At 36.5% G+C, this 14,519-nt stretch overlaps 1 protein-coding gene across 7 annotated transcripts in view; it reads right to left on the minus strand.

Annotated features, from left to right (window-relative positions):
* Nucleotides 1-14,519, minus strand: part of CHL1 (cell adhesion molecule L1 like) — a 357,768-nt gene that overhangs the window by 181,923 nt on the left and 161,326 nt on the right. For 5 of the 7 annotated variants that reach the window (XM_070776316.1, XM_019985050.2, XM_070776313.1 and 2 more), the window contains exon 2: nt 1,192-1,265. The exons of the other annotated variants lie outside the window; for them this stretch is intronic. The gene's annotated coding sequence lies outside the window, so the exon portion shown is untranslated. The remainder of the gene's footprint in view (nt 1-1,191; nt 1,266-14,519) is intronic. 7 annotated transcript variants of the gene reach the window in all.

Here is a 14,519-nt window from a genome sequence, read left to right on the forward strand (position 1 = left end):
GTCTACTACAGTAGAGGGGTAAAATCACTCACCTGAATGAGACAGACGGCACAGGCTATTCAAAACACACACACAGTTTCCTCATAGACCTCTTCTTGGAATAGCCCTACATTCATTTAGAAGGCCCCTCCTGGTTACCAGGAAGTAGGTAAGGAGCAATGACTCAAAAACTCAAGGAGTCCCTCTCTTTCCACACTGTCTTCCTTATAGTTACTAAGGTCCCCATATATAACCAGTATGTAGAAAGATTTCGCATGCACCCAAAAATAATTCTACAGGAGTGCATATTTTCTTGGTTACAAAATGTGCTCTTGAAAAAGTAAAAAGAGTATTATTCTTTATTGAAAAAAAATACTTTTTTTCCCTCATACAACAAACTAGTGAATACAACAACAATAAAAAAGGAGCAGACTCACAGATACAGAGAACAAACTAGTGGTTACCAGTGGGGAGAAAACAGGGGCAGAGGCAATAAAGGAACACAGGATTAAGATGAACAAATTGTTAGGTATAAAGTAAGCTAAAAGGATATATTATAAAACACGGGGAATATAGTAAGTACTTCATAATAACTAGAAATGTAGTATAACCTGTATAACCTTTAAGAAGTGGGAATCACTATAATTACAATAATATATTATTATATATTATTTATATTATATAATCACTATATTTATATAATACTATATATCAACTATAAACCATACTTCAATAAAAATGCTATTTTTTTCTCAAATCATTTTGTCTTTAAAAACTTATAATGATAGTAAGGGTTAAAATTAACTGAATAATATATGGACTCAACACAGTGCTAATATGCATTACCAAAATAATCTGATTTAACCCACACCTACAGGAAATTACAACTATTATTCTAATTTTATGAACCAGGAAATAGAAGTTTAAAAGAGTTAAGTAACTTCCCCATAACCAGATCTATGTGTATCTGGCGCTTAAAAGAAGACTTTTTCTTACTCTTCCAAACCCTTTGAAATTTGTTACAATTCAGCCTGGTATTGCACAAAGAGTTTGAACAAGCTCCAAAGGAGGACTCAGGTCAGATTCCACATTGATCCAAATCCAAGGGACAGTTACTAAAGCTGAAAGCCCTTCAGATCATGAAGGGGTAAGCTCTGTGTGACCGATGCTTTGAAAATGCATAAGGCACCTGATTAAAGACAATATTCTTACCAGTAAATTAAGTTCCCTTCAGTTCCACTATGATGTCTGTGGTATTAACACAGGGTCATTGTAGTTTACACCACCTAGAGATAGAGTAGAAAATTGTAATTTTAGAGATAATCCCCATCTAAGAAACTATTTTTAAGTAATTTTTTACCTTTTCCATGTTTAAGGTGATTTATTTTTTCTTCCTCACTAACCCTTGAAAAAATTCCCAGATACCAAAACAACAGCATTGCTCTGTTGATGAGGATAAAATACAGCCTCCAGATTTCTATCTATGAATAAATGAAACAGAGATGGAAAAAACAGCCACAAAATTACTCTTCTTATTGATAGAATTATTGATGGTGTCTTCTTTAGCAAACTCACGTATTTTGCAACAGACCACAATTTGCGCGAATTTCTTCTTGGCAGTCCTCCATGGACTGTTTTTCCCAATAGCCACTTGCTTTTGTCTGAGGCTGTGACCCATCTATCAGTACAAAACTGTACAGACTGAAATGATGAGAGCTCTATCAGGAAGCACTCTCTGAGATCAGAACTCTATGAATTAGAGTTAACATAAACCTTCCGTTCAAGAGGCCATCTCTCACCCAGGTGTGTTCCCAGCAAGTCTCCCATCTTTTAAAAAACCAACATGTGAAATGAAGGAGCTGTTTCAACCAGTACACATGCTCTTTTTATTGTTAACTCCTGAATGATTTGTGGATTGGCTCCTAACCTCTAAAAGATTATTTATAAGCCTTTTCCAAATGCCTTCCCAAGAGTACATCTTTGAAAAAATAAGATTTTTCCGCTGAACATAAGGACGGTCAAAATGAGTCAAAGATTTTTGTCATACCAGTTGTCTTAACTTAATGAGCATCATTCTAAAGAGCTAAATTCCATTTAGTAATTTTAACTCATTCCAGTGGAAACTACTAATTAAAGACTTTATAAAATTACAATATGTTTTGCCCTTAGAAGAAAGATGGCTAAGATATCCAAGCAATACACTTCGTTTCTGTGCATTATTTGACGATCTTTTTGGCCTTATTCCAAAAGCTGTTGCCAAAATGCTATAAGCAGATTGCAATGCCTCCAAGAAAAACTGACACCAATACACTGAAAAGAAAAATTCCAGCCTGGCAAGAATGAGAATAGTCCTCACTGCTTTCCAACTGACCAAGTGACACACTGCACAGACTGTGCCCTGTATACTTTTGTTTAGTGGCCTCATTTTAGTTCCTTTCAGCTGACTTCTTACACTGTTACTGTTATAATTTTCATTATAACAAAAAGAACTATTTATGAATGGCTCACAAAGCCCAAAACAACATTGAACATGGCCCCTAACCGGTGGGTTCATGGTACACATAGCTTGAGTATAACTGTATTTATAGAGGTCTGCAGGCTAATAGAAACTTTTCCCCTAAATACAGGAATATAAAAACAGGCCATCATTTGTTGTATCCAGCGTGCTCTGTGTTTCCATAGTCACCTAGTCGGGAAAAGAAAAAATGAAATGTTTTCACGTGTGGATTCCAAATGAGATTTGCTGATTGCCCTACCTCATTTGGCACGCCACTCCAGCACTCTTGCCTGGAAAATCCCATGGACGGAGGAGCCTGGTAGGCTGCAGTCCATGGGGTTGCTAAGAGTCAGACACGACTGAGCGACTTCACTTTCACTTTTCACTTTCATGCATTGGAGAAGGAAATGGCAACCCACTCTAGTGTTCTTGCCTGGAGAATCCCAGGGATGGGGGAGCCTGGTAGGCTGCCATCTAAGGGGTCGCACAGAGTCGGACACGACTGAAGTGACTTAGCAGCAGCAGCAGCAGGTACCTCATTTACTGAGACTAAAGTTAAATGATATCCTCCATACATGCCAGTGATAAATTGGATATATTCTACAGCCAGATTCCCACATTAAGTCTGTTTAAGACATCTCTTCAAAATCCACCCATCTCATACAGCTCCTGTAGGTAGCTCTTCCCAATGGGACTCACCTTTTTACCTCCATGAGTCACACCCAAGACAATAGGGATCAGTGACCATGCTGAAGTTATCCACACTTTCACTTAGCAATTTCAAAAGAGTGTCTTGGCATTAGGCATGAAGACTGTAGCTACTGATCAAACTGATTTGTATGCTCACAGCAGCAGCATATGCCTGCTGAGCTCTCATCTGCTTCATTCAACTTTGGTTGAGAAGGCACTCACATTAATCATGGATTTAAGTTCTGTGCTGCTAATCCAATCACTGTGTGTGAGTGTGTGTGTGTGTCTGTTTGGTACTGGTGTATATAAAGGGTTATTTCTGTGTTATTAGGTCTCCTTTCATTCCTTCATGTTGTGGGTATATGATCTCCAAAAAGGCATATGAGGACAATTCTTCAGAATGCAACAATATTAGAACATATATATGCATATTATATACATATAATTCATATTAAATACATATATTAAGGCATATGTGCTGATAATAAAATATGAGCATATATGCTATTTTTATCTCATTGTATCTAATTCTTTTAAATTTGTCTGATTTTTTGTTTCCTTATGGTAAATATTAGCACACCATGAATCTGCACAAATCTGAGATATACATAGGTGGGAGGTATAGGCTTAAATATTATTTTATAAGGGTATGCACATACATGGGCTTCCCAGGTGGTTCAGTGGTAAGAACCAGCCTGCCATATATTGGCAGATATAGGAGATACAGGAGACACGGGTTCAATCCCTGGGTCAGGAAGATCCCCTGGCAAAGGAAAATGGCAATCCATTCCAGTATTCTTGCCTGGGAAATGCCAGGGAAAGAGGAACCAGGTGGGCTACGGTCCCTGGAGTCACAAAGAGCTGGACACGACTGAGTGACTGACCATGCATGCATGCACATACACACACATACTACACTATGCAGTCTAAAGTATCTTTCTCATCCTACTTTTATTATATTTAGCAGGATATATAATCTTTTGAATTTGTTTAAAGCCTTTACCATTCCTCCTATCACCAGTGATACAGATACTTGTATCTTCTTTTCCACACTTAGAGGTAAGTTGATTATTTTTCAAAATCCCTGTTTTTCTACTTATGAGATATGAATAACCACACCAACCAAATGTCATGGGAGGAATGAGGAAGACTGAAAGGGAATCTGAAGAATTTAGAAGCATATTAAAGCAATACAGGCATTCAAGCCCTTCTTGGTGGTTTGCTTTTACTCAAAAAAAAAAAAAAAAAAAAGGATGACAAAGAAGCTATAGTGTAGGCAAATCAAACTAGTTAAACTCTACTCACTTGTGGAAAAAATAACAAAGCACACCGGAGGCAGAAACAGAACTTTCTCAAAGTAAGAGGCACTTAAAAAAATGGACCAGGGTCCACCTGGCGAAGAGCAAACCCATGACAAGTCTAAAACAGGAGCTCTGAATCAGCTGAACTCAGCTTTACATGCCTTCCTGATATGAACACTTTGCTGCCCTGAGGTTATTTAGATTATGAAAATAGTATTTTTCACACAATATGGCCTTTACAAGCAAACCTATGACTTCATAGTTACGCAGCAAAAGAAATAGTGATTTCTTCTAATGCTGGAGGAAAAAAATTACTTAATAATATGCAATGCTTCTACATGACACCATCCTAGGTTATTTTTAAGGTGAATTCTCCATACCCACTGAATTTACAACAAATCATATGTAAATTTCAAGCTGCGTTTTAGATAAAATGAACGAGATCAATGGCTATCCTAAATATTTCTTTTTTTTTTAATTTTATTTTATTTTTAAACTTTACATAATTGTATTAGTTTTGACAAATATCATCCTAAATATTTCTGATAGCTTCTACTCTATATTTAATACAGTGAATCTTGAGTTCCAAAATGGCAAATCTTGATTGTTGCTGTAATCCCAGTACCACTGATTGGCAATGTAATGAAGCTTAAAAAATAAATTTTGGAAGAATTAGCGATTGAATGTATAAAAGTTACATGTATCAAAAATTAGTGTTACTTCAGTTCTTTAACCCGACAGTCCTAGGTATGAATGTCACTCTGATAGAACAGGGAGCACATTAACCAGTGTATCTGACAAAAGGGACATAGGAGCATAAGGAAAAAGGGCCCGAGGAGCTAAAAGTAAAGTGACCATGAAAAAAAAAAAGGTGAACGTGCACTTACTGTGTGATCTTAGGCTAGTCACGGAAACTTTCAGAACTCCAATTGTCCTGTTGATAAATAAGGGATAAAGGTATCTACCTTGCAGTACAGTGTTGAGGGATAGGACTGACATGGACAAAACACCGAGCTCAGGGATGGGACCTGGAAAATGTTCAGTGACCATAGGGGCAGCTTAGATCTCCATCATCACCAGGACAGAGGCAAAGGAATCGGGAAGGACACCTGATCAGTGTCCCCAACTCAAACTCAGTCAACAGGTGGAAACCACATGTTATCTTAAAAGGCAGCAGAGGAACCTTGACAACTATTGTATAAGCCACCTGTGTGGGCAGGTACATACATTATTCTGAGACAGAAGAGGATTTCTGTACAACGTGTGTGTGTGTGTGTTTTCACAAGTTCGTGAATTCCTTAAGGCCAAGAAAAACACCTGTTTTATTAATTTTTGCTTCCCTAATACTCAAGTGCAGTGGCTGTCAAATTATCAAAAACTGGTTGCTTATTAAATATACACTGAATGAAAACACATATTCTATGTATGCATGTATGTGGGGGGGGGCAGTATATGCATTTGGAACTGTCATTGATGTTCCTTTTCCTTTTAAAATGTGCCTGATTTCAATCTTTAACCACTGGAGAATTTCTAGTGACTTAAAAAATAGACTAAGAGCACTTCAGCTTTTAGTCAATATTTGGGTCCATATTCTTAAGACACTGGGATTGAAAATACGTCTTTCTGTTATCAACTGACATTTACTTGAATAAATGAGCTCTTGATTCAAATCATGGAGTTCTATGCCCTCAAAAATCTGTCCCAAGATGCTTGGTTCAATTTTGTTTAACTGTATCTTTTTAAAAGGAAGTGATATAATATTCTCTAGGAAATAGACAGTAGTTGGTGGTACAATAAGAATAAACACCCAATGGAAATTCTTCAATATGCATAATAAAATGAAAATAAAAACAAACAGTAAATGTTTGCTTTTGGAAGTTCTTTACAAGCAAAACCTTAAACAAGCAATATAGAAATGTTGGATTTCTTCCTACAAACACTTCTGAAAGAATACTCGAAAAGAAGAGTTTCTATTCTTGACCACTAGCTTTAGTATTTGTTAACTAAAAACAATTATTGACCTCCTACTGAGGATCATATGTGAATTTTTTCTAACATCAGTTGACAACATACTTTGGTGCTGGATATTGTGATAAGCAGTTTATGTATTATCCCACATAACAGAGTGCCCTCTAAGTTAGGTACCATTGACCATAATTTTATAGATGATGAAACAAATTCATATAGGTTAGTCTGTACAAACACACAATGAGAATGAGTGGCAGAGTCAAGATGTGCAACCAGTCTTTCTCCAAGGCCTACTTTCTCCACTAGCCTACTTTTCCTACCACATCATTCACATCAAGCGCCATGAGTTTGATAAAAAGACTCCATAGTAATTATTTATCTATGTTCTGCCGCATTTTGAGATATACATTCTTAAAGAGGTTAATAGCATAATATGATGAAATCAGCAAAGAATATTCCAGGGCTACCTAATAAATATTATTCCTAGCCTCTGTTACTAGCATTGCCTATAAATAGAAAGTTTCTTAACCATTTTGGGGCTCAGTATCTTCATCTACAACATGACAGCGTCAACAGTGATTGTGAGACTCTTTTTGCCTCAAAAGTCAATAATTACAAGAAAAAATTTCTCCAGTAATGGAGCTGAAGGAGGTACACAGAAGGACAATTAAAATGTTGAAGAGGCTGAGATCATGAGACTCATAAAGAGGAAAACTAAAAAGCTTTTGCAGGTAAAGATGAATACACAGAACATATAGATCAAAATACATAAAACCTTGAGAATACAGGAAAGTCAACATAATATCTTTTCTACAATCTTGGATTGTTAAAACTTACAAGAGGGACAACCCCTCAGAAATGAGTTGGGAAGCAATTCATACACAGTAGAATTCTACTACTACAACAGGTCATGTATGTTAAAGAAATAGTTTCCAAAAAGGTCAAGACATATTTTGGGCAAGTGCACTCATAGTTTATTCACAGAAAGGAGGGTTTATATCTCAGTATTTGAGAACATCATGGAGAACCAATAAACCCTCTCAAGAATCCCTTGTGGATGGCTGGTCTAGAAGGGTCTGGATTTGACTAATGATATCAATTACACTCAGGTACTTTGGCATTTGATTCAATGCTAGTAGGTAACACACAGAAAGTAATTAATAAATAAGTGTCTGAATGAATGAGCTCTGCCACTTAAGGGCTGTGTCACCTTGAGGAAACTACTTAACTCCTGTCTTCTCTACAATCAAACGTGGCTGTGATTTCTTCTGTTGACGACCTGAGGAGAATCAACATTATTAAACAGTAGGAAAAATTCAAAAAGGTGAAATTTTCTGATAAAACTCCCAGCTAAGCAGCTATAGGCAGTTTGTTGTAGCAGAATCCTGAGGTAGAAGAACATGACCTGAGGCTCAGAGTGCATCTATAAGGCACAGATCCCTCATCACTCCCTCTGTGCTCTTCCAACCATGAACACCAACGTGGCAAAACAACCACATTTAACTACGTTCTGTAGTTACAGCACAAAGCTTGAACCCAAGCCCCATATGACACCAGAGGAAGAGCTGGAGCTTTTCTAAATAATATGAATTAAAAGTCCCACCTCCCAGAGGTCAGAGTCTCTCTTCTGGACCTGCTGGTTCTTCTGTTTATCACCTTAGAGTGTGATGGTCAGACACATTCCCCTGTCTTCTCAATATGTCAAATGCATGCAAATATTAATGGAAAACATGTTTGAAATGGTTTTGAAAGCAATAAACAAAAATGTCAACGTTTTAAGAATAAATCAAATCGATCATCTTCTAGATCTCAAAGAGGATCTAGATCTGATTTTATACTTTCTAAGGCAATTGGAGATTGTCTTCCCAGGAAGTAGGAAATGTCCACTACAAATTGGCAGTAGCAATTCTGAAAACAATTGATTGAGGAGCACTTTGCTTTTATATATGCTCCAAAATGCATGTAACAATAATCTCACATAAAAAGTGTAAGTCTCCCAGTCGTGTCCAACTCTGTGCGACCCCATGGACTGTTGCCCACCAAGCTCCTCTGGCCATGGGATTCTCCAAGAAAGAATAATGAAGTGTGTCGCCATTCCCTTCTCCAGGTGATCTTCCCGACCCAGGGATCAAACCTGGGTCTCCTGCATTGCAGGCTGATTCTTTAAGGTCTGAGCCACCAGGGAAGCTCAACCTCAGATATCAGAGAAGCAAAGCTCCTTTGACAAAAGCCTGAGCAAATCAGTTGACCATGGACAAGTGAATAGCAAGAGTAAGGCCCATTTAGAGATGATAATAGGATATGTTTATGTGGGGCATGCTGTAAAGCAGGCACTGTTCTACTTTATATTTTATGAATTAATTTCATCCTTACAACTGTATGAGGTAGACACTTTTTTTTTGTTTTTAAGGTCCTCGTTCCAGAGGAACTAAGGCACAAAAATTTACATAATTCGTAGGGTTACAGAACCGTTTCTCCAGAATGTAGCTTTGTAATTTTGATAGGCTTTAATACTGCCAAAGACATTACTATAGCATCAGAATGCTTTTAAAACAGACTCTTGTTTAGAGCTGCAAGCTTAGTGACACAAACATTTCAAATCATGATTAAAGAAAGGAATTACAAACCATTAAAAGACACACTGAAAAATAAATTAAAACTGCTTGAGAGTCTTTCAGGCACATTTAGGTAGGACAGGAAGTTAACACAGCTATTATTAGGACTTTCTGTCCCAAAGCATTGTACAACGGGTCTTTGTTTATTCATTCAAGTATTTACTACTTGCCTGTGTCCTGCACTGTGCTAAGTCACGCCCATGAATGGGAGCCCTATGTCCCCCCAAAAGGAACTTGTCCAAACAAATCCGATCCCAGGATGCTATTCCCAATTTCCTGCATGAGCCACACTCCACCTGCTGCTTTGGTCAGAGTATTTGCTCACCTGGCTTTCAAGCCTAGACTGGCCTTCACTGTTCTCACACCACTGGCTTGTGGATCTCAGACTGTCCACTTCCTTCTCAGCTTCCTCAAAGAACACCCAATGCTATATTCTCTAACCCCCTGTGAAATAAGATGAAGAGTCAATCCTCTGTCCACCTTTCCCAGATATTTTCAGTATGGTATGTATTTCAGTCCACCGCAGTGAACCAGTGAGCTTTCAAGTGGTTTCACTACTCCATCCATGAAAAACTCATTTTCATCCAGGAATTTAATTTTAGAAAGGCTTTTTAGGAAATGACAGTTGGTTTAACTGGATAACTGTGTAGGGCTTTTTGCTTTATTATGAATGTAATAAATGTTCACTGTAGAGATTTTTGGTAAAATACTAATGTGTATGTGTGTGTGTATATGTATGTGTATGCATATACATATATACGTATACATGTGTGTATATGCATATATACATACATATTAAAAAGATATCACCTATCAAACATAAATACTATTAACATTTAGTGCATTCCTTTCCCTAGTTAATATATCAATATTCAAGGACTTCCCTGGTGGTACAGTGGATAAGAATTCACCTGCCAATGTAGGGCACATGGGTTTGATCTCTGATCTGGCAAGATTTCACATGTTGTGGAGAAACTAAGCCCATGCACCACAGCTCTTGAGCCGATACTCTAAGGCCAACGAGCCACAACTAGTGAGCCCGTGTGCTGCCACTACTGAAGACCACGCACCTTAGAGTCTGTGCTCCACAAGAGAAGCCACTGCAATGAGAAGCCCACGCACCACAATGAAGAAGAGCCCCCACTTGCCACAACTTGAGAAAGTCTGCACACAGCAACGAAGACTGAGCACAATAAAATAAATTAATAAATAAAAATTACTTTTAAAATATATATCAATATTCAAATAGTGATATAGCTACACACACAAATATATACATACACATCTATGTTTATATACTAGTGAACATCTAAAAACCATAAACTGTTTAGCTAAACATAACATTAAGAACATTTTGCTTTATTGAATAACCTAACATCCTCTTATGTTCATATGTTTGGGCCAATATTCAATAACTGGAAATCTAGCTTGTGTATTTTTCAAATGTATTTTCAAAGAATATTGAATGCTGGAGAAACTTCTTATGTCATAACATTGGTGAAACCAACAAAATTTTATAGAGTTTGAGCTCGATTTTACTAAAAACTGATATGTATCTATAGCTACCTGGGGAATAACATTGGAAAAAACACATTATGAGCATTGCTTTTGTTGGGGGGGACAGGGGCAAGGAGAGATTAAAGATGATCCAATTGAATAGACATATTTTTAATAGTCATAAATTATTTTTTGTATCAAAATAAACATGATAAGAAATGAAAATACTTCTCTCCCAAAGGCTGCATAGTTATTTGAACTAGGTAAGTAAATGGCCCAATTTATCAAGCTGAAAAGAAAGGAACTGCATTCCAGTTTTAGGGCATAGGGTGGGTATGGGAAAGCAAAAGAGGCAGCTAAGAAGTAGTCTAAGGAACCAGGGCAAAGTCAGGAAGATATATGAAGTCTGGGGAAGCTGAAGACAAAGACAGAGAAAAGATAAAAAAGAGATGAGACTAAAACAATGTAATCATTTCACAGTATATATGTATATCAAGCCATAAGTTGTACACTTTAAATATAAACAATTTTTGTTTGTCATTTATACCTCAATAAGGCAGGAAAATAAAGTTATATTTCAATTAAAAAACAGAGATAATCTCTAACATGATGATCTTGTTTTATATACACTGATTGGCAAATGGAAACTTTGTTCTGCAAAATAAGTCAAAGAGCAAAGACCTAACTTCTAAAACTATGAAATAAATAAGTAGCAGAGCATGGAAAAATTATTCTAATATCTGAAAAAAAATCTAAAACTGCTACAAAGAGATGTCATAAGATGTTCAAAGAATAAAATATGCTATCATTTATTGATAGACTTTAAATGGTATTTGAACTATCGACCTACTAATTTTCTATAATAAAATACTAATCCTAGCTAACTGTAATGCAGAAAAACTATGCAAATTCAATGGCAACTCTCAAAATGCTTGTAATGGGGACCAACTCAAAATAATTCTGTATGAAGGGCTCCAGGGAACTGTGTACAAGCATTATAATATACAAACATAACTGTGTCACCCAAAAGACCAAATTAATAATTTGTAACAACCACACCAGTATGCAGACCTAGACCCTGATTCCCCGGTGCCCCTTTACAATGAGCTCAGTACACAGGAGATGTCAAAATCTCTGAGTTAAAGAGATGAATACGTGAATTTTCAATATAACTTTCTGGTCAACCAGCAATGATTGCCATGACTTCCACTCCTGCCAAAAACTGATCAGCAAATCAATCAGAAATATAAGAGATTTCTGACATGAAGAGATAGAAAGTCATTAGTGATTCTTTTAAAAATATTCATTAAAACAAAATTTATATTGGGTTAAGTAAGGTGAAAGTATAGTTGAGGATCAGTCCAGTACATTGAGGGTGAGACATTTGGGGTGATAGAGAATAAGAAATAAAGTCGAAAGATACACTTTTGGTTGAAAATTTCAATTAACATTAACTTTTTAAGATATTAAAAATAAACATTCAGAAAAAAAATTTAATGCAAACCTATTTTGCAAAATTTCAAGCTTTGTTCACCTAGGGTTAGGCCTGTTTCAGTTCTCTATGAAAGTGTGCATCTGCAATGACATAAGACATTTAAAGCAAAATGAAGAAAACACAGCAATCGTGGTAGTGATGGTGGTGTTTTTTTAAAAAAAGAGAAGGAAAGAAGGAAGGAAAGAAAAAATTTGCCTTAATTATGGGAAATCTCCAAGGTAATTTTTTTTTTTTTTTTTTTTTACTTTTTATAAATATTGGGGAAAGTTATTTGGATCTCCAATCTGCATTGATTTTATCCCCCAGGGAATATGAGAAAAAGGAGATAGTATAATAAGCACAATTTCAGTTAGAAAAAAACTCTGAGAAAATATAAACTAATATATTAAAATCACTTTTCAGATATCTAATCCTATAGCAGGAGGACTACCATTAAGGTGAAATGAAAATTAGTGATTTTTATGCAGTTAAGAGATTTTTAACACCATTAGAATCACAGACATATTTGAAAATCTGGAGAAAGCTGACTCTTTAGAAATACAGACACATATTCATGCATTAAATATACTGAACACAATGACAACAGTCTCAAGGGCTCCCCTGGTGGCTCAGATGTAAAGAATCTGCCTGCAATGCAGGAATTGCAGGAGATCCCTAGGTTGGGAAGATCCCCTGGAGGAGGAAATGGCAACCCTCTCAAGTATTCTTGCCTGGAGAGTCCCATGGACAGAGGAGCCTGGTGGGCTACAGTCCACGGGGTCACAAAGAGTTGGACACAACTAAAGCGACTTAGCACATATGCACAACAGTCTCAATGACCCCTCTGATCTGGGTCATTCAAACTATTCAAGATAAAGTTCAACATAAAAAGGATTTTTCAGCCTTAAAATAGGGAACTAAAATATGTCATAATTATTTAATCAAATTTTATTGCAAATTACCTATCTTAACAATATGACATCTTACATTATTTTATAGCACTATATGATTTTTTTAATCTAATCCTAGAAGTAATTTTGTGTGTTAGTTTTATTAGGTTCCTTTCTAAATCAGGAAAAATACAATCCATTGAGCTAAGTTACTTCTTTAATGTCACACACAGCAAGTGACAAAGGTCATGTACAACACCACATTGTGATTCCAATTCCAGTCCTTTCTCGACAATGTCATACCCTAGTTTCTATGTTTTTTTAAAGTGGTTTTTACTTTGTGAAGTTACACAGTTTAAAATAGCACAAAACAAACTCAATCTTTTCCTGTGAAAGGAAAACTCTTTTTTTTTTTTCCCAAATCATCAGCTGGTGGTTTGTTATGAACCAGTGAACAAGCTGTGGACCATAGCTTCCTACTTGGGATTTTGTCAGCTTTAAGTGTTTGCTTTTATCTATTTCTGTTTAACGTGATAACACAAAAGTCGAGAGAAGCACCACTTCCTTAGTCTCTTCACATAATCTAGGCATCATACAGGAACTTAAAAGACAAGTTTCATTCTCTTCATTATATACCAAATGCTCTGAATTTATTATACAAGAGACCCTTTGATCCTTCAGAAACAAGCTTCTTTTTGAAGCCCTGGAAACATAGTGTTCAAGAGGTCTCCTCCAAGAGGGGCCAGTGGGTCACTCAGCAAACATTTTAAGTACTTACTTTGTATAGCTCCTTATTAGGGCTGTATAATACTGCAGAAATTCGGGGTAGGGGGCAGAGGGAGGATCCATTCAAAGCAAAACAAAACAGAAGCAGCAAACACTAAGAAGGGTTCAACTCCTTCCCTTAGTGAGCCCTCGGTGAAATGGAGACAGGAGATTTCATCTAAGGAAAGCAAGGATGGTGGACTGAGGAGGGACACAGGCAGGTAACTAACTGGCAAGTTCAAGACAAAACAGATTAAGGTTAAAATCACAGCAATCAACATTATTTTCTGTTTTCTCAAAGCCACATACAAGATTACAAGGTATAATCTGAACCCAGCTATAAGGATCCCACAGAAATCTCGAGTCATTTTATAATTCCAAAAGAGTGAAGAAAGGAGTAGCTGAGAGCTAACTATCTGGAAAATTCAAGCAAAACATCCTTTCCTCTAATCCTTCCATATTCACAAATATTTTAGGAAATACTAGGCTCTAGAGACCTATACATTCTAAAAAATGGACCAATTTCAGAATAGCCAATTCCACTTTGGACCTTCATCTTCTTTTGGTTTGAGAAATATAATATTTACAGGTTATTTCTTGCATGATTACTCACTGGGTATACCTGGAGCGGATGCCACTGAATTGCTTCTGTGTTCTAGGGCAAGATTTCAATGGACACAAGGGGAAAGGACCTGGTCAGTGAACATTTTGGGAATTATGCTTTTTTCTGTCATTTTTACACATCAGTGCTCAAAATTAATGAAGTTTCTGAAGGAACTAACAATTAGAAAAAAAGATTAGGACAGACTTTTAATAAATTGTATCAGACACAAACCATGTTGG

This window comes from Bos indicus, chromosome 22 (assembly GCF_029378745.1).
Source record: "Bos indicus isolate NIAB-ARS_2022 breed Sahiwal x Tharparkar chromosome 22, NIAB-ARS_B.indTharparkar_mat_pri_1.0, whole genome shotgun sequence".
NCBI classification, from domain to species: domain Eukaryota; kingdom Metazoa; phylum Chordata; class Mammalia; order Artiodactyla; family Bovidae; genus Bos; species Bos indicus.